At 37.6% G+C, this 25142-nt stretch overlaps 1 protein-coding gene across 10 annotated transcripts in view; it reads left to right on the top strand.

The window, feature by feature from the left end:
- PXDNL (peroxidasin like) overlaps positions 1-25142 on the top strand; it is a 429120-nt gene that overhangs the window by 267922 nt on the left and 136056 nt on the right. The window lies entirely within an intron of this gene.

Here is a 25142-nt window from a genome sequence, read left to right on the forward strand (position 1 = left end):
CCCCTGTCTGTTTTAGTTACAGGCTGAAAGGATTTATCCAAGGATCTGAGCTTGGTGGGGTTTCTAACATGAGGTTAGCTGTTTTTCCTCCATTGTTCCCTTTAAATATTATTATTATTTTTAAAACTTATTCATTTATTTATTTGAGAGAGAGAGAAGGAAAGGGCAGAAGGAGAGAGAGAAAATCTCAAGCAGATTCCCAACTGAGCAGAGCCCCAATGTGGGGCTTGATTTCTCGACCCTGAGATCATGTCCAGAGCTGAAATCAAGAGTCAGATGCTTCACTGACTGAGCTACCCAGGTGCCCCCTCATTAAATATTCTTGGACATTTTCCTTTGCCAGCCTTTATTATCATCTTTGGAAGATCAGAGAATTTTCATATTTCTTCCAGGGATTAAAAAAATCTAGTCTGATCTAGTTCACTCTTTTATTCTTTCAGTTTAAAATTCTTCTTCTATTGCTCAGGCTCATCTCTAGGCTTCAGGGACCTGCATATAGAGAGGACAAGGTTGTATTTATCCACCTTAGAATATGGATATGAAAGTCTCCTTGGGAACATTTGACTGAAGATGTACAAATGGGTAGTAGGGGTTGCCATTTATAATAACATTTCTCGGACAAAGTCAACTTGTGTTTTCATAAGGGCATGGCGTATTAATCTTACAGGGTCTTGGGTCACTAAGTTAAGCACTTACCATTTGTGTTTTGCCTTGTTTTGTTTTTTAGTTGATAAAATTAAGAACTGGATAAATTAACTGATTTTCTCATCATCACAAGGCAAATTAATATCAGACCAAAATTGGATCTTAGGATTTTAGACCAGCAGTAAATTATTTTCCAGTTTGCCATGACTGCTGGGCCATGTTGACTGCATATACAACTTGATAAAGAGATAATTTCATTTTAAAAATACAGTTTTACAATTGTTATTAAGAAAAAGTAGTAGTGGGCAGCCCTGGTGGCTCAGTGGTTTAGCGCCACCTTCAGCCCAGGGCCGGATCCCGGAGACCATCCCTGCTTCTCCCTCTGCCTGTGTCTCTGCCTCTCTCTCTCTCTATGTCTCTCATGAACAAATAAACCCTTTTTAAAAAAAAGTAATAGAGAATAGAAATGGATAAATATTGCAGATGATTCACAACTTTCTTCTATTATGTATGAGAATATTTCTAAAAGTATGTCATTCATAAATCCTAATGTCGGATCATTTTGTACTTAAAATTTCTTTAGACACACTATAGATATTTAATTGTACTCCTTTTATACTATGTTTCTCCCATATTGCAGAATGCACAACTCATAAATATGTTCATAAATATGTAGTTTTAAATTATTACTAAAATACTTATATTTTTCTTATGGTGAAGCTTGATTTCTTTTTTTTTTTAAAGGATTTTATTTATTTATGCATGAGAGACACACAGAGAGAGGCAGAGACACAGGCAGAGGGAGAAGCAGGCTCCATGAAGGGAGCCTGATGTGGGACTCGATCCCAGGACCCCAGGATCACACCCTGGGCTGAAGGCAGATGCTCAACCACTGAGCCACCAGGTGCCCCTGAAGCTTGATTTCATAAAAAGATACCATTCCTGTAGGTAATTCCATTTCTAGATAATGAGACTAAATCAGGTAATAAGTTTATAATAAGTTTATAAGGTAAATTTTCCGCAAGGTAAAATTATTTCATTATAAGAAAGAGATTTCTATTACATCATCTATAATGTCAATTACAATTGAAAACAAAGTATTATTTTTTTTAATGAAAAATGGACTAATCTGCTGATTTGTTTCATTCCCTCCATTCACTACAATTTCTTCATAAATTCCCTTTCAGGACTCTGCTTACCTAGCTCTCTATTGGATGAGTTAATGTTCTCTTTATACTCAGCTGAGCCTCATTTCACAATTCTTGATACAGACTGGACTTAGTAGTGGTCAAAACAGAGAGCCCAGAAGAAAGAATAAAAGTGCCTTTATATATGTTTAATAAATATTTTTTTCTTTTTCTTTTAAACATCATGTAGGATAGATGCTTCCTTCTCATTTTATTTCCAATGAATATAGTCAAGCTACAATAAACTTTATTAGTTCTCAAGTTTTTATGTATCTCCTTTTCTCATTATTTTAGAGAAATCAAGAATAAGAAAAATGAAAGATTATGTTTTCCCTTCATTTATTCTTTTTTCTAAAGGTTATTCTTTGTTCATATAGACCCAAGTTTCTGACCTATATCATTTCCCTTCTGCTGGAAGAACTTCCTCAGTGTGTATATGTGTGTGTGCACCTCCGTTTTTATTTGAGGAAACTTCTATTTCTCTCTGCCTTCTGAAGGATAATTTTACTGTATATAGAATTTGAGGTTGGCAGTTTTTCTCTGATAGTAATTTGATTATTTCACTCTACTTTCTTCTTGCTTACATAGTTTCTAACAACAGGTCCAATGTAATTCTCGTTCTTGTTCTTCTGAAGGTAAATTGTCCTTTAACTTTTATGTCTTTCAAGGCTTTCTTGTTGCCTTTGGTTTTTTGCAGTTTTAATGTATAATATTTAGATTTTTCATTGCTGCTTTGTTTTTTTTAAGATTTTTTAAAATTTATTCATGAGAGACACAGAGAGAGAGAGAGAGAGAGACACAGGCAGAAGGAGAAGCAGTCTCCATGCAGGGAGCCCGACGCAGGACTCGATCCAGGGTCTCCAGGATCAGGCTGAAGGTGGCGCTAAACCGCTGAGCCACCCAGGCTCCCCTCATTGCTGTTTTTAATCCTGCTTGGTGTCCTCTGAGCTTCTCAGATGTGTAGATTAATATTTGGCACTAATTTTAGAAAATTTAAACCATTATTTCTTCTACCTATTTCTCATTTTATCCCTCTATTCCTCCAGTATGCCATTATGCAATTGTCACAACTTTTGATACAATATTCTTGGTTATTCTCTTCTTTTAAAAAATTCTTTTTTCTTCTTGAGTTCAGTTTGTGTGATTTCTATTGACTTATTTCAAGTTTCCTGACTTTTTCCTAAGCTGTATCAACTATACTAATGCACATGTCAAAGGTATGTTTTCTATATGTTATCGTGTTTTTGAGTCCTGACATTTCCTTTTAATATTTTTATAGTTTCCATCTCTCTGAGAGTATCTAACTCTTCTTGCAAGTTACTTACTTTTCCATTAGAATTTAAGATATTATAGTTAATTTAAAATCTCTGTCTGATAAATTTCAACATCTTGGTTCTGTTTGAGTTTGCTTTGGGCAATTGCTTTGTTCTTCAGAATTTTTTTCTCAGCTTTTGGCCTGCCTCATAATTTTTTTGTTGAAATCCAAAAATGTTGTATTGAATCTGGGCAGCAGATTCTGAGGTAAATAGGCTTTTAGTGTGAGAAGTGACATCAATCTGGCCAGGAGTAATCAAAACTTTGAAGTTTCTGCAGGGAAACTTGTTTTTGTTCTCCTTTTTTGGCTTTGGCACTTGTGTTGCCTTTTCTTAAACACTCTATCCCTTTTCAGTTTTTCTAGTTTTGATCCACAATTTTTGCTCCTGAAGTTGATTTGCACATGGGTAGAAACTGGTGGGTGGACATTATCTAATCCTTTGATTACATTTTGGTCTTTGGGGTGCACAATGGGCAGGTGTCCCAAGGATGTGGCTTTTGTAAGCGTCTCTGCCCTCCTTCTGTGAGTAGAATTACTTGCCCTTCTCTCAGTCTCTTCCCCAGCTGTAGCATTCTTAGTCTCTGCCTGTGAAACCCTCTCCCCTCTAGGTTTATGCTTTCCTTTCTTTCATTTATTTATTTATTATTTATTTATTTATTTTGTGGGGAAACAGGCTGGAGTTGACTTGGAGAAGGGCAGATGAGATAGGATTTCACTATTGCCCTCTGGTGATGTCCCGCCCAAGGTTAAGGCTTTGTTCCATAAGGGAGAAAAGTCTGGACAGTTAACAGAGTGATTATTCTTTTCCTCCCCGTGCTGGGTCCCTTTCTAAGCTTTCCCCTGATCCTCCTGCAAAAGCCTAATGAGGTCCCAGAGGAAAAGCCTCTGAAAGCTGGGGGCTCCCCAATAGCTGCAGCTAACTTTTGGCCTCTAGCAATTTGTCAAAATTCCTACCTTCATGAGCTTGTGACATCTTGTGGTTTCTGCTCCAGGTAAGCAAATCTTAGGTCCTGTATCTCTCTGTAGGGTACTTTCTTTTCAGGTTTAAAAAGGGAGATAGTTTGCCCTGAGACTTCAGGTAGTTCTCTGACGAGTCTTAAAAAAATGACATTTTGATATATTTTAAATATACACAATGAAACGATTACCACAATCAAACTAATTAACATATTCATCACTTCCTACAGTTACCATTGTGTGTGTATGTGTGTGTGTGTGTGTGTGTGTGTGTGTGTGTGTATGTGAACACTTGGAGCATAATGTCTTAGCAATTTTTAGGTTTTTAGGTATATGATACACTATAGTTAATTATAGTCACCATGCTATGCATTAGGTCTCTAGAACTTACTCATCTTATAACTGAAAGTATATATTCTTTGATCATTATCTCCCCTTTCCTCCTCAGCCTCTGGTAATCACCATTCTACACTCTGTAACTGTGAGTTCAACTTTTTTTTAATTCTGTGTATGGGAGATCATACAATATTAGTCTTTCTGTGTCTGGCTTATTTCACTTAACATAATGTCCTGTAGGTTCATCCATGTTGTTGCAAATGTTAGGACTAATTTCTTTTTTAAGGCCAAATATTATTCCATTGTCTGTATATACTATATATATTTTTTTCCATTCATCTGTTGATGGACACTTAGATTTTTTCCATACTTTGCCATCAGAAATACTGTTGCAATGAACATGACAGTGCAATATCTCTTAAAAACAGTGATTTTATTTCCTTTAGATATATATCCAGAAGTGATTGCTGGATCGTATGGTATTTCTAGTTTTAATTTCTTGAAGAACCTCCATATTGTTTTCCATAATGTCTGTACTAATTTACATTCCCACCAACAATGCATAAAAGTTCCCTTTTCACCACAGCCTCACCAGCACTTGTTTTTTTGTTTTGTGTTCTTTTTTTTTTTTTTTTTTTTACTTTTTGATAACAGCTATGCTAACAAATATAAGGTGATATCTCACTGTAGTTTTGATTTGCATTTTCCTGATGATTAATGATGTTGAACACCTTCTCACATAGCTGTTGGCTATTCATGTCTTTTTGGAAAAATGTCTATTCATTTTGCATTCCTGAGTTTCTCATTACAATTTTTTCCTTGAGAGAATTCACCCTTTCAGCACTTTCCCAACTATTACTTTTTTTATTATTAATCTCTTGATCTGCATTTCTTAATGAACTTACTTGGAGGCCAGCTGCATATTGTCATTGTAGCTTAAGCTCTTCCATATGGTCAACAACTTCTCTTCATCTTCCTCCTTCTCCTTTTCTTTCTTATTCTTTTTCTCCAATTCTTCAAATATTTTTTTTACTTTTTCTTTTAAAGATTTTACTTATTATTCATGAGTGACCCAGAGAGAGAGAGAGAGGCAGAGACACAGGCAGAGGGAGGAGCAGGCTCCATACAGGGAGCCCGATGTGGGACTCCATCCCAGGACTCCAGGATCACACCCTGGGCCAAAGGCAGGCGCTAAACTGCTGAGCCACCCAGGGATCCCTCTTTTTAAAAATTTTTATTGAGGTATAATTGACACCAAAAAAATTACATTAGTTCCAGCTGTACAACATAGTGATTCAACAACTCTATATGTTACGCTGTACTCACCCTGAGTGGAGCTACCATCTGTCACCACACAACACTATTACAATAGCATTGACTATATTCCCTATGCTGTGCCTTTCATCCCCATGTCTTCAAAGAATTTTTCATTGCTCTTGGGCTTAAGTATCATTTTTATGTTAGCCTACATTCTGCATATTCAGTCTAGATTTTTATATTTTATTTTCTTTATACAAAAATCTCAAGATTAAATGACCAATGACATTTTTACTTGTATTTCTTTTCATTCACTCAACATAAGAATAATCAAATCCTATTTCTACTTTCCTAATAGTCATATCAGCCTCTTATTCCAAAGTTTCTGTTTATAAAAATTTCTCACACTAAAATCTTGGAATCACCTTTTATTTCCTATCTTTTTTATCTTTTGTATCACCCTTTAATCCTTTTCTTCCTCTTAACTCCTTCTTTCCCCATCTGCACTTTTCCTCATTATGTGCCACTTGCAGTTGCCACCTACCAGGCTTTTCTGCCACCATTATTTCTCCTATCTCTTCATTCGTTGTATCTCTGTCAGATTTACCACTTTCTATCTCATTAATATGTAATTGCCCTATACCACCTGCAAGGGTGAAACCAGATTTTCTTCTCCCTCATTCTCAAGGTACTGTGTAATCTAACCTGTCAGTCATCTTTTACTTCTATACTGAATGTAGGTAGTCCTTTAGTGAGGTTAGTGTTTTTCTGCTATGATTTATGCTGTTTTCCCATCACTCACCTCTTTCTCTTGTTCTTCTCTCTAATAAGAGCTCCTCCAGATACAAATCAAGGTTATTCGAATATGTTCCCTGACAGCTTCAATCCATAGTGATCTCTGTCACCTTCAACCAACCTAAGCACTCAGCTACATCCCACAGTCTAAAAGACATTATATATAGTCTTGTGCTGTGGTTGTTGAACAAGCTTAGGTCTTGATCCCCACAATCATTGTACACTTATTGAGAGTAGGGACTCTGACAGTCTCTGACATGGCATAAGCGATATATACCCAGCTGGAGCTCCAGGAGCACTCCTACACCAATTAAAATTTCAGGGTGGGCATCCTGTGTGTGTGGTTACTATAACCCTACAGGAATTCTTATTCATTTGATATGGGAGCTGACCATTATTTCCTATTTGTGCTTAAAAAAGATTAACATGTTAAAGAAGCCTATGATAAAAAGCAAAACAAGATAGGCTGACTGTAAAGTCAAAGAATAGCACTGTTAAAAAACTGTAGCCTTAAAGAGATTTGTTTCTTGGGGATATAACCTTGCCATTATATGAAGATAAATTAAGGAACTAACTACACTAAACAGAAACAACCTGTTAATGCCAACATTAATCAGAACCCAGATTATGTTTCTTTTGATTTAGCACCCAACTATGAAGGCACAGAATGGAGAACAAAAAACAGCTCTTTGCCTTTACCTGTTAATTTACAAGGACTCAAAAGAATACAGTCATTAATATATTATTGATTAGATGCTGATCTTCTTAAAATGGAAGCAACAGTTACAATGTACTAGACTGCAATTAATCTCAGTTTTTCCTCTGAAGCTATTTGAAAGCTTGTCACCAGTTAGGAAAAAGAACAAATTCATATAAAACTGTCCATGGATAAAACATATAAAGAACAATTACACATATAATAATATTATCACTCATCTTTGATGTGCCATACAAAGTGAGTATGATGAATTTTATTTTTCAATACCATTTCAGAGATAGCAAATCTTGTTCTGGTAAAGAAGCCAGACCATGTCCTAGAAACCATGACCAAGACATAGTTAAATCTATCTAAAATGGATAGAAAAGAGTTTTATTTAACTGTTTTATGTTATATATATAACTGTTTTATAACTGTTTATATTATATATATATATATCAAATCTGTCCATTGTTGGTTTTAAGCTTGTTTACAATAAAAGCACTTCATACATTATATAATTAGCATTGACTTCCTATATTTCAGCAAATTGCAGCTGTAGTATAGGGTTATATTTTATTGTTGCACATCAGTGGTTCTCCACTAGAGCTTCTTATAAGAATAACCTGGAGAATTTGTGAAAAATAACAATGACTGTGTCTCACTCACCCCAATTAAATCATAACCTATGAGTGGGGGCTTCATATCCATGTTAAAAAAAAAAGTTCCAGCAGTTATAATGGATAATAATGATCAACTGGGTTTGAGAATTAGTAGTGAGAGGTTACATTGAATTGAAATGATTGCTGATACAGTTCTATTTATTGTTGTTTTTTTTTTTTCTTCAAAGAAGGAAGACCGGCAGAATATACTAAAACAAAATGAAAACTGGGTAATTAGAACTTTCTGATAATAAGAATAAATGATAAATAGGATTTAATAGTATCAAGCTCTTTGGCTTTGATACCTTCTAGTTCTTTTCTCTGTGGGCTTTAGTATTAAAGTACGGTCTGAGGCATTTTAACTCTTTTAGGGCACTGAATGTCTGTTTAATACATAATTCATACAACTTGATCTATTCCTAGAGTCATTAAACAGTTAAAGCAGCCCTGGGAGCATGTTACTACCAAAGAGTGACTAATGATATAGCCAATGGCAAGAACAGAGGTGACTATATGACTTAAGGCTAGTTATATAATGTCTTTATATTTAGCATCTCATTGTGGGAAATAAGAATAATAGTGTATACTTTAAAGAATTCTGATATTTTAAAACTAATTTTACATAGAAATGTACAGGGATTGGATGTCAATTTAAAGTGAAATGAAAAGCCATGAAAAAATTTCAATTTTTTTATCATCATGGATTTTCTGACTCTCAATCCTTTAACATTAAGGGGGAAATATAAATAAAAGTATATTCTTGGAAAGACTGTAACTTGTGTCTGCCAAAAGCCAACATTCTCACAGAGACTCAGGATTAAATGCCAGTTTATTTGTTCAATGGGCCAAGTGAAAATCAACTTTCTAGAGTTGAATTTACATTTCTAATCACAAGTAGCTACACAGTATTTCACAATCAGAACTCCACTTTAGGGATCCCTGGGTGGCGCAGCGGTTTGGCGCCTGCCTTTGGCTCAGGGCGCGATCCTGGAGACCCAGGATCGAATCCCACATCGGGCTCCCGGTGCATAGAGCCTGCTTCTCCCTCTGCCTATGTCTCTGCCTCTCTCTCTCTCTCTCTCTCTCTCTCTCTGTGACTATCATAAATAAATTTTAAAAAAAAAGAACTCCACTTTACACCTTGCATGTTTTACATGAATTGAATAGAGAAATATGACTTGATTCTTTGATTAAATTGTGTGATTCTGTTATTCATCTCAGAAGGATTTTTATAAATATAAAATTTGCTTTTTCAAATTGCATAATTTTGTTTCAGAGAAAGATGTATTAATATCTTTTCTGAATCAGAAACATAAAGAAATTCTACCCAAAGCTGAATCTTTATCTTTTCAATTATTTCATTATTGGAAAGACTACGTCTTATTCCTCAGTGATGATTCTAAATTGAAGTTTTACATCCAATTGTTTTAAAAATTTACTGAGAGGGTTTCAAAAACTATTATATATCTTTATTAATATAAAAACTTGAACCAGGTGAACACTTTAAAGTTTCATAAAATTTGAAGTAAGGAAAATAGGAGGACTAAAAGAAATATGACATCAAGATAGTCACAATTGTTCAGTGTCAGTGTGTACTATGTACTCATATGTCTATATATGTATATGTGTGAATAATGTTATATTCACCGTCATCAAATCTCCAAGATATTGTTATTTTTACCTGTGACAAATAAGGATACTAGGTCTCAGGGAGTTTAGGTTATGTGCCAGAAATCACAAATTATGCCAAAAGCATACTTTCTTCCCCTGTCAAAGGAGGAATGTACTATGCCTAAGCCTCGTGCTGAATTCATTGTGAACGGAAAGAGGAACAAAATAAAGGTGAAGACTAATATTTTCCTCATGACCCTCAAAGACTTTAGCCATGGACAGGGAAGATGAAAATCTAACGAAACATCTGTAATGCAATTGGATAAATGTTTAATGAATATGTCATGAGAACATTGATGCTGGGAATTTAATTTCTGAATCAGCTTTCCAGAATCACTGGTATGTGTGCAGAACACTGTTTACCTCACCCTCTTTTCCTCCATGCTCTGGCTTTACAGGCAGCCTGCAATTCTTAGAATGCAGTCCGAATTGATGGACAGGTATCTCCTACCTGTAATGGCCTTTTCCTTATGTCTATCTACTTACCTAGAGGCAAAGTTCTTACTATCTGTCAAAATACTAATCAAACATTTTAGACTCTACAAAATACTGTGTAATTCCCCACTGCTAATTAGTTGCTCCGTAATCCCATATCTCTAGTGATATTCCGCTTATTAAGTTTTAAAATTCACATTATTTTTTTCAGTACCAGATTATAAACCCCTAAAGGATGGAGGCATAGTTCGTTTATTTGTGAATTACCACCTTCCAGTTTCATATCAGGCATTCAGTTAGTGCCCAATAAATGTATTTTGAATATGCAGCAATGATTGAATAAAAGCACAAATTATGCCTGGGACAGTGAGGAAAGTCTACAGAAATCATGCACTTTTAACTGGGTCTTAAACATTGTAAATGTTCCAGGTAAAAAAGTGGCAAGGCGTCTTACACGAGGTGATAACAATAAGAAAATCATGGGAGAGATTAGTCTGGTAGGTAAGTCCAATAGAGTAATTAGGAATGGTGGTGGCTGAGGCCATTTTGAATATGTATCCAAGAGTTATGTTATCAAACTCATCATAGTGCAGAGCCTTAAGCATTTGTCTGCAGACTGAACTTAAGAAACTCTGAGTGAGTGCCATGCTTTGGAGAATACCGTATGTGAATTTTATCTTCGGTCTGTGGAGGAGAAGAATGGGAGCAGGAGAAGACTGAAAACTGGGAGCCCAGATGGGAGGTTAGGTGTGTGTGTGTGTGTGTGTGTGTGTGTGTCCTGAGGCAAGATGGGGCTGAACCATCTTGCCACCATACAGGTGGTTTCTAGAAGTAATTTCACCATTAGAATCCAGCAAATCAGCTACATTCAATTTCTGTGTAGTTCTGAGAAGACTTGCCAAGAAACTGAAAGAACTTCAGTCATTCAACCAACACTGAGGACTTAATATATGCCAAACATTGGTTTGAGATCTACAATACTGAGTTTCTCTGGGGAATACAGTAATGAGCAAAAACAAAGTCCTGGTCTCATGCTGCCAATATCTTGACTGGAGAAACAGACAAAAATGAACACATAGGTAAAGGATTTAAAATGGAAGCTACACTTGAAGAATACTCTCAAGTGAGGTGCCAGCCCAAATGCAAACATTTCAAAGGCAATAAGAAACATTTTCCACATTAGGAATAAAATATTTCAGGGATCCCTGGGTGGCGCAGCGGTTTGGCGCCTGCCTTTGGCCCAGGGCGCGATCCTGGAGACCCGGGATCGAATCCCATGTCGGGCTCCTGGTGCATGGAGCCTGCTTCTCCCTCTGCCTGTGTCTCTGCGCCTCTCTCTCTCTCTCTCTGTAACTATCATAAATAAATAAAAATTAAAAAAAAAAAAAAAAAAGGAATAAAATATTTCAGTGTGGGTATATAATTTTTCTCCATTTTCCCAGGACTGTACTTACTAGATCTTCAGTTTCTCCACAGAAACATGGAGGGTCTTACCCAGTTGCTTGGGCTCAACTTGGGATGACACAATGCATGTGGGCAATGGACATATTTAAGATGATGTCATTTGTTTGAATTATTGCATCTTTGGAGGTTTAGCAACCCAAATTGATTTGTGTTATCTTCCTTTATCAATCCTATGTATGAGAAGGAATTTAGGTTGTGTTTTCCAATAGTGGAAAGTGGTTGTACTTTTCTGTTGGAAAGTACAACCTAAAGATTGGTGTATTACAATTATATTATAAATGTTTCAATGACAAAGTCACATGAATTTTCATAACATAGCATTAAATCTACCTAATAGGGTCCTAATTTTGGCATTTGCAAAGCTTTATCCAGTGATGTTACTTACATATGTAGAAATCTGACATTTTGTACTAAATATGAAATTAATGGCTTAAAAAGATAGGAACAAAGATTATAATTTGGAAGTATGTCACATTTGCTGACTGAACAATTGAGTCTTCTTTGCAATTTTACTATTTCATACAACTATACAATCATACAACTATACAATCATACAACTATGACTTTTTCCTCTTATCTTTTCCTATCCTATTATCTTCTACATGTTAAAAGCTTATCTACTATTCATTTGTTTCTTATGCTTCCAACCAAGATAAAAACAATGTATTCTCTATGCAATGCTAACATACCCAGGATTTCACAGCAACAAACTTCCTCAGTGATAAAAACAGCTGTGTTCTTCATTATTGTAAACTGGTCTATTCATGGTTGACAAGCCTTCTATAATCTGTATACGACTTAAATCCAGAAATAAAATGTAGAATGAAACCATAACTATGGGCATAGAGAAACAATATTCTTTTTTTTTAAATTTTTTTTTAATTTTTATTTATTTATGATAGTCACAGAGAGAAAGAGAGAGAGAGAGAGAGGCAGAGACATAGGCAAAGGGAGAAGCAGGCTCCATGCACCGGGAGCCCGACGTGGGATTCGATCCTGGGTCTCCAGGATCGCACCCTGGGCCAAAGGCAGGCGCCAAACCGCTGCGCCACCCAGGGATCCCCAAGAAAACAATATTCATTTATGGGAAGCTTTGGTCAACACATTTCTAGTTCTCTCTGAGGTGTAAATCCCCAGGGGGCAATCAACCATGTCTGGAGATTGAATTTATGGGTTCAATTGAGATTGTATTCCAGCCCAGAATATTTAGAGAATTATGCATTTAGAGTTGATAAGAATCTTGTGGAGCAAACTTAAGTCTGATTTTTACAATGAATGCATTTAAAAAGTGAATTTGAGCTTCTGAAGCCAATTTAAAGCAAAAAGGAAGCAGACATATATGCATACAAGTAAAAATATTCTTCTCCCAAAAGTTTGTGAGCAAATACATTTATAATAAATTTTTAAACATACTACATCTAGTGACCTTTATTGGCTTTTGATTAACACTGATTATAGCTTCATTTGGTCTCTTTTGGAAAAGTTTTATTATTGATATAGTAGTTGATGGAGAACAGAGGGCCAGTTGAAGACAAAGCACATTGACAAGTCCTTGAAATGGGCAGAGGGACATTCCTCTACAGAATCAACCACCTCGATGTTCATACTTTGCTAAGGGCAAAAGGCAACCGTAGCCCAACCCTCAGGATCCTGTAAGTCTACTTTAACATATAAAAATCACTGTAGAAATTTCCTTTATCTCCAAACCCCCCAAGATATGTGTTGGCAATCATCCCCCAAGCACATGGCCCACTGATGTCCATCTGAAGGGTCTCATGACTAAGATTTTATTGAATGGTAATAAGTGGCCTATCCCCCAAAATAGCTAACCCCCCCTCAAGGTCCTGGAAACCTTGCTTCCAAAATTCCTTAGAGAGTAGGATATCCCCAAACCCCTCCCAATTTCCAGATATATAATCAGCCACTCCTCACAGGCCTGGGGCAGCAGCTCACGGGTCCTGTCCCTGTGCTTTAATAAAAACCACCATTTTGCACCAAAGATGTCTCAAGAATTGTTTCTTGGCTTTGGACCTCACCCCACCAAACTTCATCTATATTCCAAAATTTCATCAGTAGTCAAATGCCATACTTGTCTCTAGTGATAAAAAGAAATTAGTAAAGTCATATTGTGAAGTGTAAGGGCCAAGGGAAGGCTGCCCCAAGATGAGTACATTGACACAAACATATTATTTTGGGTTAAAAGCATTTTAAAGATTCAGAAAAGGCTCGTTCCCTACCCCTCAACTGCCTGTTTGTACCAGGAAGAGAGCTATTGATAGAGATTCCTCTTTACCTAAGAAACTTACCAACATAATAAGGCAACCTTTGTTTTTCAAATGATTCTTTTATGTTCTTGCTAATAGTCTTTCTCCCCTTTGTAACCTCAGACCCCTACTCCTCTCTTTATGTCATATTAAGCATCATGTCACCTGACTGTCTTTGGAATTTCCATGCCTGTGTGGATTCCCTGACAGACACTATTATATTTAATTTTCTTCTGTTAATCTATCTCGTGTCAATTTGATTCTTAGACAAGCTGGAAGGATCTTGCAGACTAAATGAAATTCTTTCTCCCCAACAGAACTAAGGATTTTTTTCTGGTTCTTTGCCCAGATACTCAGATGTGCACCATTGACTTTCTCCCTCAGGTTCATCCCAGTTCAGTTTCTGAAGTGACTTCTACTGAGGAAGAAGGCATAAGCCCCAGGCTCAGGCACATGGAAGGCTGGCCTCTTGTGCTTTCCTTACTGATTCCCATCTTTAGTCTTTTCAACTAACCTGACCCTTTATGCCAAGGACTAGCCTGGAAGAACACACTTGGTTGGGAGCTCACTTTAGCCTGCATTAATCTCTCTTTTACCTCACTTACCACCAGGTCCTTAGTACTCTGTTAGCTACAGACCACACTGTTTGAACAAGTCCCAGATTCCTAATGCTTCTTTGAAATTGATTTCATTTGAATGAAAGCTCTGGAGGCTGAGGGAAAGGTGGGTCTTGTGTGAGGTCATGTAGGCAACCCTCCCAAGATGCCCTTTATATCCTTAGAATCTATCTCATACGTCTCCCTCTTTACTTACTACTCTCACAAACAAATCTACACTTTATGGCCAAGACAGGCACATACTGGAATATTTCCTCCTTTTTGATTTCGGTCGTTCTAGTGACTTATGTCTATACCGTCTTACTTAGAAATCTCATGGTACACATTGTATCAGGTTTATTTCTTACTTTTGTCTTCACAGTCAGGTGGTTTAGTTTTTGCCCCTCTCTTCAGCATATTTCTTTCTTCTACTGGGTCTTTCTTACTTTCTTTATTCACAGCATGAGCTCTGAAATTTGTATATTATGCAGCTTTTATCTGAAATACTGTAAACTTTTTTCCACTTTCAAAGTTTTAGTAGCTGTGTAAATTGTGTGTAACATTCCATTTAGGAGATTTTATGGAAGTGATCTCAGAAGGAGCCATTTGACCTGATGAATATTGTCCACTGTGGCAATGTCATAAAAATATGGTAGAAGGAAATGTAAGATCATGTCATTAGTACTTTGGGTTTAAATTCACTAAATATTTTAGCAAGTAACTTGGCTAGGTGATGGGACATTAGAATTCAGAACTTGGAAGAAATATGATAAGTGCAGCATGCTGGGGGAAGTGACATTTACTTTTTCCCCTTTTTATGTTTTTCCAACATTTCTCCTCAAGCTTATTGTATCCGTGAGAAGAGAGTATTGCATGCTTCATTATAGGCATTTATCCCCTTTCCCTTGTACCTTCCCACAGAAAAGGGGGAGAAAATTTAATGGGTTGGTGATTGATATCCTTGGAACAAAGTCACCCTGTGGGGTGATTCACAGTGATAGCTGGGCAAGCCATGTTCTTTCTGTCCTGTGTGCAGCTGGTCTGAAACTGGGTTGCTAAGTGGCTTTGGAGTGGGGTTGTCACCAGTCCTGGGGATATCTGAAAATAAGCTTGAGAAGGAGGACCCTATGATTCAGATTTCAAAGCAGGCAGTAAGAGGCCCTGCTTTGGCCTCAGCAGTAACCAAGTTGTCCATTCCAGTTTTTCAAAAAAAAACTCTGCATTGGAAGTCACAGAATGCTGGTACATGCTCATAATAGCTTCTCAATAGGCTCTTGACCCTCATCTATATTGTATGAAGGACAGGATGGTAGACTTTGGCCAAAAAGTCCCTATCCCAAGCCTCTGCCTGAAGTTCTAAATCTTATGGATTTTCTCTTCTTCCTTTGCCTTCTACTTCTAATCATATACCATGGGCATCCACACATGCCAGAAAAGTGCTGGGTGATTTTTGTATATGATCTGCAGTCCTCAGCCAACTTGAAACAAGGCATCATTAGCTCCATCTTGCAGACAGGTGAGTGATTTTCCCAATGTCAAAGAGTAAGGGGTCAAGTAGGGAGGTGAGTATAGGCTCCTGTGCCCAAAGCTTGTAGTCTTCCATTGCACCATCTTGCCCCTGTAGAAGGCCTGTGGTGACTGGTGTGTTTTCTCTTGGGTTGTCCCTATATCACATTACACTTGCTGCCAGTTCATACCAAGCCCCTCATTTCTTTATTTCTACACCATTATGAAAGCCTCAAGTGTCATCTCTTGTTCTGTTCCATTGTACTCCCTTTGGCCAGATTGTGCCACTAAATTGTAGCACTCATAATATCAATTCTCTACCTTTGAATCTTTTAATTATTACCTAAAACAAGTACAAATCTATCAGGGACAACCATCTATCAGGAAAGACAAGCAATAAAAACAAGAAATAATATTTTTATGGAATTATGTAAGTCTATGGCTAAGGTTTAAAAATATGTTTGTGTATATGAGCAAAAACAGGGAAGGGGGGTGCTTAGGAATGCTAGGCAAGTGGGAATGTGGCTACAATTTGAAATAGGAGGCCTCATTGAGAAGGGACTTTTGAATCAATACTTGAATTAAGGAGGGAAATAGGCTTGTGTATGCCTGGGGGAGGCACAAACAGGCAAAGGGCAGCCCTTACAGACACCATAGACTAAGAGTGTGCCTGGAATGTCTGAGAAGTAGCTTGGATGGTGATGTGGCTAGAGCAAGGAGACAGACTTAGCACAGGATGTTGCAGATCAAAGGAGAAGATTTCCTTTGTATTGTGAGTGATTTGCTTTTTGCTCTGAGTGAACACTTCAGGGGTTTGAAGGAGGTGGCAGGATTTATCTGACAGGTTTTAAAATGATTACTGTGATTTCTGCATTTTTTGCCTTCTTCTGACTTCTCTTTTGACAACAGACTGAGGCCAGGGAGGGCTGGACAGAGGAGTAATCAGGAGGCCTGTGGTATAAACCAGCCCAGAGAGGGTAATGCCTCAGCTATACTCTGTGGCAGTACAAGTTTTACATGGGTACACATTCTAGGTCTATTGAAGGTAAACACTTGGAAATAGGATTTGGAGAAAGAAAGAAGTCAAAGATGCTATCAAGATTTTGGCCTAAGCAACTAGAAGAAAGGGCCATCAGCTGAGGTGGAGGACCTTGTGGGTGGGATGGGTTATGGAGGGATGATCAGGATTGAAGATTTGCACATATGTTCCAGAAGTCTACTGGACAGCCAAAGGAGTGTGTGAGGTAGGAGTGGGGCTTGGAGGCAGAAGTGTGAGAGAGAAATCTGCCCTGGTTGTGCAGCTGGGGTGTCACTGACTTACAGAAAGTATTCACAGCCACAAGACTGGATAGCACTGAGTGTGGATACAAAAGGGGGAGACCTTGGGACCTAGCCCTGTGCATCCCACATAGGAGGCTGAGTGAAGGAGAAGGAAACAGCAAAGGGATTGAGAAGGAGCAGCCTTTCAGCAGAAGAGAAACCAATGTGGAAAGTATTGGTGAGGAAGAGGGAGCCACAAAGAGGCTCAAATGTTGAAACTGTGGGACCCAAGGAATTTAACAAAAATCCCCTACCCCTGGACAAGCAGAGCAGATCTAACTCCATTTTGTGCTACACCCGCCATCTCATGTATAACCCCCACGACCTGCTTATTGCTTAAGGCACTCCCCCACCCTAGTCAAACTACTGAGCACACCCTTACTGGAAACCGGCTCATATAGGAATGCGGAGCCCCTAGCTGCCAAAGAATGTAAACCCCACCTTTTGCCCACCAAACGTGCACGCCAATTCTGACCAGAGTGATAGGCTAGTTCAAAAGGTCACTATAGGGTAAATTGTAATTCAATGGGCCACCTGCGTGTGGACCGACATGACTGTGCAACTTTCTGTGTGTGTTACAATCTCATTGGCCACTGGCCCCTATAAAACTGCTACGCCTCTTAACCTCAGGGTCCAAGTCCCTGCTCTGCTGTGATGGGTATACTTGGACCCAAGCTCGAGCTTGCAAATAAACCCTCCTGCGCTTGCATCAGTGTCGGCTCCTTGGTGGTTTCTCGGATTCGCAATCTTGGGCACAACAGAAACATCAAATTTCAACACCAGCTCTAGCAGAAACAATAAAAATGTGCTAAGCTTCCTCGCTTGCTGTAGTAATAATTCAAAATGTGCTTCTCTGTCTTTATTTCATACATTTAACTGACATTCCAGAGTTAACTTTGCCTTTTATTTTAAGGAGAAAAATTGAGGGCTAACGTTAAAAGCCATCTCACTAGCTCTCCTGGCTACCAAAAGAGTGTCATGAATTGGTCCCTACCAGTTTCATTGGGTCACTGTCTCACCTCCTGTTTGAAGTGATTACTTCCTATCGTGCACTGGTACCATCCAATCTCTTCCCTCCTCTGCAAGATCTTCCTTAACTTGCTTCAGTTAATTCTTTCCTTTCCTTTTAATTGCTTCCCATCACTTTGTTTTTCCCTGGGCTCCAGAGTAGCTCTTCCATTCTTCAGCCCTCCATATACACCCAAAGTCACTACCATTCTTCCCTGCTTAAAAAATCAAACCTGGCTTATATCACTATATTGTACACCTGAAACCAATATAACAGTGTAAACAAATTATATGTATTAACCAGGCTCTAGCTCAGCATTTTGCAACCTCAGCAATATTTTTTTTAAAGATTTTATTTATTTATTCATGAGAGACACAGAGAGAGAGAGAGAGAGGCTGAGACACAGGAAGAGGGAGAAGCAGGCTCCATGCAGGGAGCCCGACGTGGGACTCGATTGCAACCTCGACAATATTGACAGAAAGGGACAGGTAATGTTGTGGGGACTGTCCTGTGTTGTAGGATGTGGAGCAATGATCCTGGTCTCTTCCCATGGATGCCTATAGCAGCAGCGTGACAAACAAATATATCTTCATAGATTGCCAAATATCCCCCAGTGTGGGCAAAAACACCTGAGTTGGAAATCACTGATCTAGCTCATATCTCTCTCTCTCTCTCTAGCTAACTTCCAATCTTTTGTTCACATGACTACCAGAATAATGCTTCTAAAATAAAGTTTTCAGTAAGGAATTCTATTTCTTTAAATCCTGTAATGTGTCCTGATCACTTTCAGGATAAAGTTCAAACTTCCTTGATGAGCTTCTAGGCTTCTGCAGGCACAGATACCTCTGCCCAACTACTTCTGTTCTGTAAAAAAGCCATGTGCTTTTATGCCTCTGCACTTCCACATGTACTTGTCTGTCTACTTTCTAAACTGCCTTGCTTCTTTTGTATCTAGGTAAGTACAGTTGTCCATAAAAATTAGCTAAAGAATCCTATTTTCTGAACAACCTTTATCTTTAAATCTGATTTAGATCCTTCATATTCTCATGGCATTCTTTGCATACATTATCATAATATATAGCCTATTAGACTGTGGTCATTGATTTCTTATCTCTTACCTCTAACCAGACTCAAATTTCTAAGAAGGTCAAAGATCTTGTCTTCCACTACAAAGGAACTCAATAAAGCTTATTAATGTTTTAATATGCTGAAGGATCACAGAGGAATAAAGTTACTTTTGACATGAGCAATCATGAAGTCCTTAGTAGAGAAAGTACTATTTGAATTGTACCTAAATGAATGAGAAGATATTTTAAACACAGACACCAGTTTAAGACAAAAGAAGATTCAGAGGTAGGGAAATTGAAATTTGGTTCGAGGGTCATTAGATTCATGTGAGAGGAGGGAGTCACAAGTTGGCACTAGATCTTGGGAAACCTTGAATTCCAGCAGAAGACAGTGGGGAGATATTAAGGATCCTAGTAAAGGGCCAGTTTAATTTTTTCTGTAAGAGCTGTCAGACAATTTGATATGGTAGATTGAAAAGAAAAGGTTTGGTTTAGATGGGCCATTTATACTATTAGTTCAGGCCAAAAGAAATAAAGACTGGAATCAGATTATTACCTAAACTATTTTAGAAACATGACTTTTTAAATAAATATTCTAATTTAGGATTGAAACAACTTTTTGAGGAGTCAAGCTTGTACAATATAAATTTAACTCATTTTAACTGTTTAACAGTAAATATAATCCTTTGTATAATAGATTGTGGTAGCATACACTACTATTGACTTCAGCACGGCATACAAATAAGATACTAGAAAGTTTTTCTCTTGAACCTAATGGATTATGGTAATTCAGTCATTTTTCCTTTAAAATCAGTTAAAATAGTTTATTGTGCTCCGAAATAAAGATCTCCATTCAAATGCTTAATTAACTCCTAAACTGTATGAATAATTTATTGTTCTAACAGATCATTCTTACTTGCTATTGTGCAATGAAGCTAGAGAATGCATATTTTAATCTCATCTGATTCTTATGGAAAGTTGGAGTCACAATGGTGCATCCAGCATGCAAATATTCTTTGGTGAATATGGAGGCAGGGCAGATCTCCAAGTCAGCTGTCACCTCAGTGTGCCTTCTCTGTCTTCTATGTAGGATTGTTGAGAGCTTATTTTAAACATCTCCTCATCTGCATGCTCTCAATTTATATTTCCTTAGCTTATGTTTCACATACACACACGCAAAATTATATACGCAGACACACACAGACTCACACACACATGTAATTCTCCTACTGGCAGCACTCTTTTTTTCTTTCTGAACTCAAGTCTTTGAGGAAATAAACAGTAGCTATTTTTTACAAAAGGGTTGGATGCATTGAACTTATATTCTTTTTTGATTGTGCAGTTAGATACAGCTAAATATAGTGTTCTTCTCTCCATCTCTGCTCTTACGTTAGAGTGGGGTTGCCAAGGTGATGGTACAGTGCAGTGGATTTGTTTTTTTGTGGCTCAGTGAGTTCATGCTAAAAGCTAAATCAATACCAGCAACTTGTCTCCCTGAGAACCATTCTTTCTCTATTATTTTTGTTGTCATTCTCTGGCCATATGTTCTTCCTTTGCATGTTTTATAAAATTTGGGAAGATTTTTGTCCTCCTTTGGGTAGGCTAATACCTGGGGCTGGCTGTGTAAGTTAGTATTTACTCAGGTAAGAGCTGTCAAATATATTGTCCATGCTCACAAAAAAAACTGTGACTGTAAAACATCTCTTTGGAATGAGATTGAGGGATCCCTGGGTGGCGCAGCGGTTTGGCGCCTGCCTTTGGCCCAGGGCGCGATCCTGGAGACTCGGGATCGAATCCCACGTCGGGCTCCCTGCATGGAGCCTGCTTCTCCCTCTGCCTGTGTCTCTGCCTCTCTCTCTCTCTCTCTGTGACTATCATGAATAAATAAATAAAATCTTTAAAAAAAAAAAAGGAATGAGATTGATTCAGAAAGCCCCAGGAATTTGCTAGATGTTCCGGTTTTATTAGTGCCTAATGATTCTATACAGTTTTAAGAAATACAATTAAACGTACACATTATTACAGATTTCATAAAAGTCAGTGTTGTGTCAAAATCCGTTGTGGCTCTTCCTCAAGAAAATTCACTGCCCTTTTGGATGCTCAGGCAATATTAACAAAGAAAGTTTTAATTAAGGTTCATAAGCCTATCTTTTGTTTTGTATATTGTAGAATGTGCTAAGAGTACAATGTTTTAGCCTTTTCTTTGCAAAGGCAATGACTATGTAAAAATACTGGCTGGTCATTTATTCTTTCAGTGATTAACTATATATTGAGTATCTGTCTATCTGCTAAGCCTGTGTTAGGAAAATGGGGAATGCTGGAAATGAGCTTAAACCTAGTATGGTCTCTGTTTTCATGGAAATTAGGATCTAGTTAGGAAAGATAGACTAGGATCAAACAATCACTCAAACTAGTATCAAATTGCAACTATGCAGTGGAATGAAAGCCTGTAATAGGGGATTAGACAAGGAGCTCAGGGAAGGATTCCTGGAGGAAATAACACATTAAGATCCAAAAACTGAGTAAGAATTCAAGTAAAATGAGTAAAGAAATGTTATCAGGCTGAGAAGACAACTGCATGAAGACCCCTGTGGGCAGGAGCATGGCAAATATAAGAGCCAGGGAGAAGGCAAGTTGAGGTGGTGAAGGAGATCAAGATAAAAGGGGAGGCTGGAAAAACATTTTCGGGCAAGATCATGAAGGGACTTAGCTTTGTTAGAGAACTTTAGCTCCATTCCTATACAAATGGAAAGCATATAAGGGTTTTAACAAATATTTCTAGAGGGAGAACAGAAAGATGAGGGTAGACTAGTTGAATACTTCCTATATTACAGTACCTAAGGGCATGCCTTGGTCCAGTGTGGAAGTAGTGGGAAAAGGAGGGCGGAATAAATTCAAGAGGTATTTAGAAGGTAAAGTCAAGAATTTGGAGTTGGATAGGATATAAGGAGTGAGGTAGGAAGGGTCAGTGCTGGTTTTCTGACTTCACACATTGATATGTGGTGGTTCCACTGAGACAGGCAACAGCATACAAGAACAGGTATAGTGGAGGGAGATTATGAGCTGGGCCTCAGGCATGCTGGGTTTGAGATACATTTGAGACATCTAGAGGATATTTAAGAAGCTATATGTGCAAATCTAAATCTTGGAAGTACATCTGGAGATTAAATTTGTAAGCCTTCTATGTAGAGGTGATTGGAGCCATGGGTGTAGATGAAATTATCTAGGGAGGTTGTATTTCAATAAATGTGATATGATAGCAGTGGCAATTTTCTTCCTTCAACATATGAAGAGACAGCTACTGATTTATTTGTGTCTAGATTTCTTGAAATGATTCAAAACAGAATTTGAGTCTTTTCAAGTGATCATTCACATTTATCTACTTTGCAATAGGTACCTGAAAATGTCAGAATTTTCAAGAGCCCAGTAAAAAAGTAAGGTTCCGGGAGAGGATCGACTTGCTGTGTTACCAAGTTGAGAAGGGAGTAAAAATCAAACCTAAATCCCTCTTTGACTCAGCATGAATCAAATCAGCCCAACAAAATATTATACTGCTTTGGATTAGGCTAAAGTAAAAAATTGTTTAATATTTTAAAGAAATTTGTGAAATCATATGGATAGAAAGCTGCAATCAAACAATTCTCTGGGTGGTTTTATTTTCCTGCTACGAACAAAATCTGCTTTTGTGCATTTTTCACATTTATTAGTAGTAAATTCAAATACTAGCTGCTTATCCATGTAGTGTATTAGATTGAAGTTCAGTAGAAAATATTTAACCTATAAAACTCACTCTGGATGAGTCAAGAATTTTGGAGATTTATTCTAGGGAGGTGTTCCTCAAAGTTGGAATGAACAGGTCTGTGATTAGTAGGTTCTCAGTATGTGCATGTTGGAAGACATTATGCATTTCTTATGCATTATTAAGCATAAATTGCAAAGTATAGAATAATTAATGTAAAAATCAGTATTTTAAAAATTCTTAGTTACTGTGAAGTACAAATCACAAAATCTATAGACAAAAACTGTAATTGTAGATTAGTCCTTAACATCATAATAGCTATGATATGTAACAAAATGTTGCATGTTATCTTAACCCTTAGATTGTCTCCTGGTCCTGATTTTAGTTGGCTGGGTGATTAGAAGCCCTCTCAACAGAAAGCTCTGCTCATTCTCATTACCTTCTTTGTAGTTACCCGGATACCAGTGAAAGCTCTGCAGGATGCATGTTTGACTAATGATGCTGATGGAAAGTATTTCTGCTAAACTCCAGTTTTTATATGGTGAAAATCCTAATAAAGAAATTGTTCACAAGAAGTTTAAAAAGTAGGAAGGAGGAAAAACAAGGGCCTAGCTCATTCATAAACTACAGTACTCATTTTTTAAATCTGAAATTTTGCATTCAAGTGGCTAAACGACAGACCTTAGTTTGTGACCTCTTTTCTTGTGGTTTGTTAGGTTGTTCCAGAAACTGGAATCTGAGCGTTTCCCTCAGTTAAGGACTCCACACCTTCCAGTAGAGAAAGACACTAATGTAGTGGGAATGGCTGCCAGGCATGATGAGAAGTAGCCAGCAGTGGAGTTTTTGAGTCTGGGTTTCACTTGATGGGTAGCTTGGATTTATTACTGATTAGCTCTTGAGTTCTCCATATGGAGCAGATGTTTCCCTACCTGAGAAAGGTGTGCTCCTGATATTGGAGGGTCAGGTCTCACTAGGTCATCAATGTGTGCTCTGCCTGTCTGCTAATCTGTGTGCAACTGCTCCCTTTGCCACCAGACAGGCTGCTAGGCTTAGGTGATAAGAGAAATGTATGCCTGAACTGAATCTTGGTCCTGGTAATTCCAAGTTGTGCAAAATTGAGCAAATAACTTTAACCTCTCCATACCACAGTTTTCCAATTTAAATAATGGCGGTATTCACAGAACTCATCTCACAGTATAGTTGTGAGGATTAAAAACGTTGTGAAGATTAAAAATGACTAAATGCATGGAAAGTATGCAAAACAATAGTGTTTTGTGCTGTTATTATTATTTAGTTCATACTAAATTTAAAGTCCTAATCTGCATTTTTTCATATTCATCATGAAGTGTCCATTTGCACTCTATGTTGAGTATGGAATCCCAACCATGCAATACATTTCACTTGGAAAGAAAACTCCTGTAATAGATCTCTTTCTAAATCTTTCTTCACTATATTTGTTGAAGCTCCTTCCTCACATACTTGATCTTACCCCAAATACTCCACCTAATCCCTTCTTTCTTGAACTTTTCCAAGCTCTACCTCTCCACTCTGTGCTAGACCAATTATAGAAGTGACGATTTTCAGAGGGCAATGTATGGCATGTGTGAGTGTGTGTGTAATATAAAGGAACAAAGACAAGGTAGTTTTATGCAAATATTAAGGCAATTATGTCTTACACAGTGTCATTATTGTAGCTTTTATAATTAGTGGAACCTTTGGAAGGAATGTTGTGACCACTGGCCAGGATGCCAAATTTCAGAGTGTGGTAAGGTACAGCACTGCCTCCAGGATCCAACCTAATGCAGTAGGAAATTATCATTCCTTTCCAACTACACCCTTTTCATTCTATTGTATTATTATGCTTTTGCATTAGTGTCTGAAGTGCTCATCCTGTAATAATGATTTTATAAGAAAGGAGCCTATGAATGAAGTAGAGGTGGTTTTTTCCTTAAAGTGTTTTTATTTTCTTCTTTCAAAAGTAGCTCTAATAGTGGTTAAATAACTTAATGTAAATATATAAAATATAACACTTCTCTTCTTGTGTACTCACTTCAAGTCAAACAACTTTCTGTTGATTAAGCCAAGTGCAATTTATTATGTTTGGACATAATTCAGTGTGAGATGTAGTCTGTTCTTTCTTATGGTGAATTTTGTGTTTGAGGTGCTTTCTGCAGTCAGTTCACTATAGACTGATGGATGTGGCTGTTGGTTTCATTTTAA

Source organism: Canis lupus, chromosome 28 (assembly GCF_048164855.1).
Source record: "Canis lupus baileyi chromosome 28, mCanLup2.hap1, whole genome shotgun sequence".
NCBI classification, from domain to species: domain Eukaryota; kingdom Metazoa; phylum Chordata; class Mammalia; order Carnivora; family Canidae; genus Canis; species Canis lupus.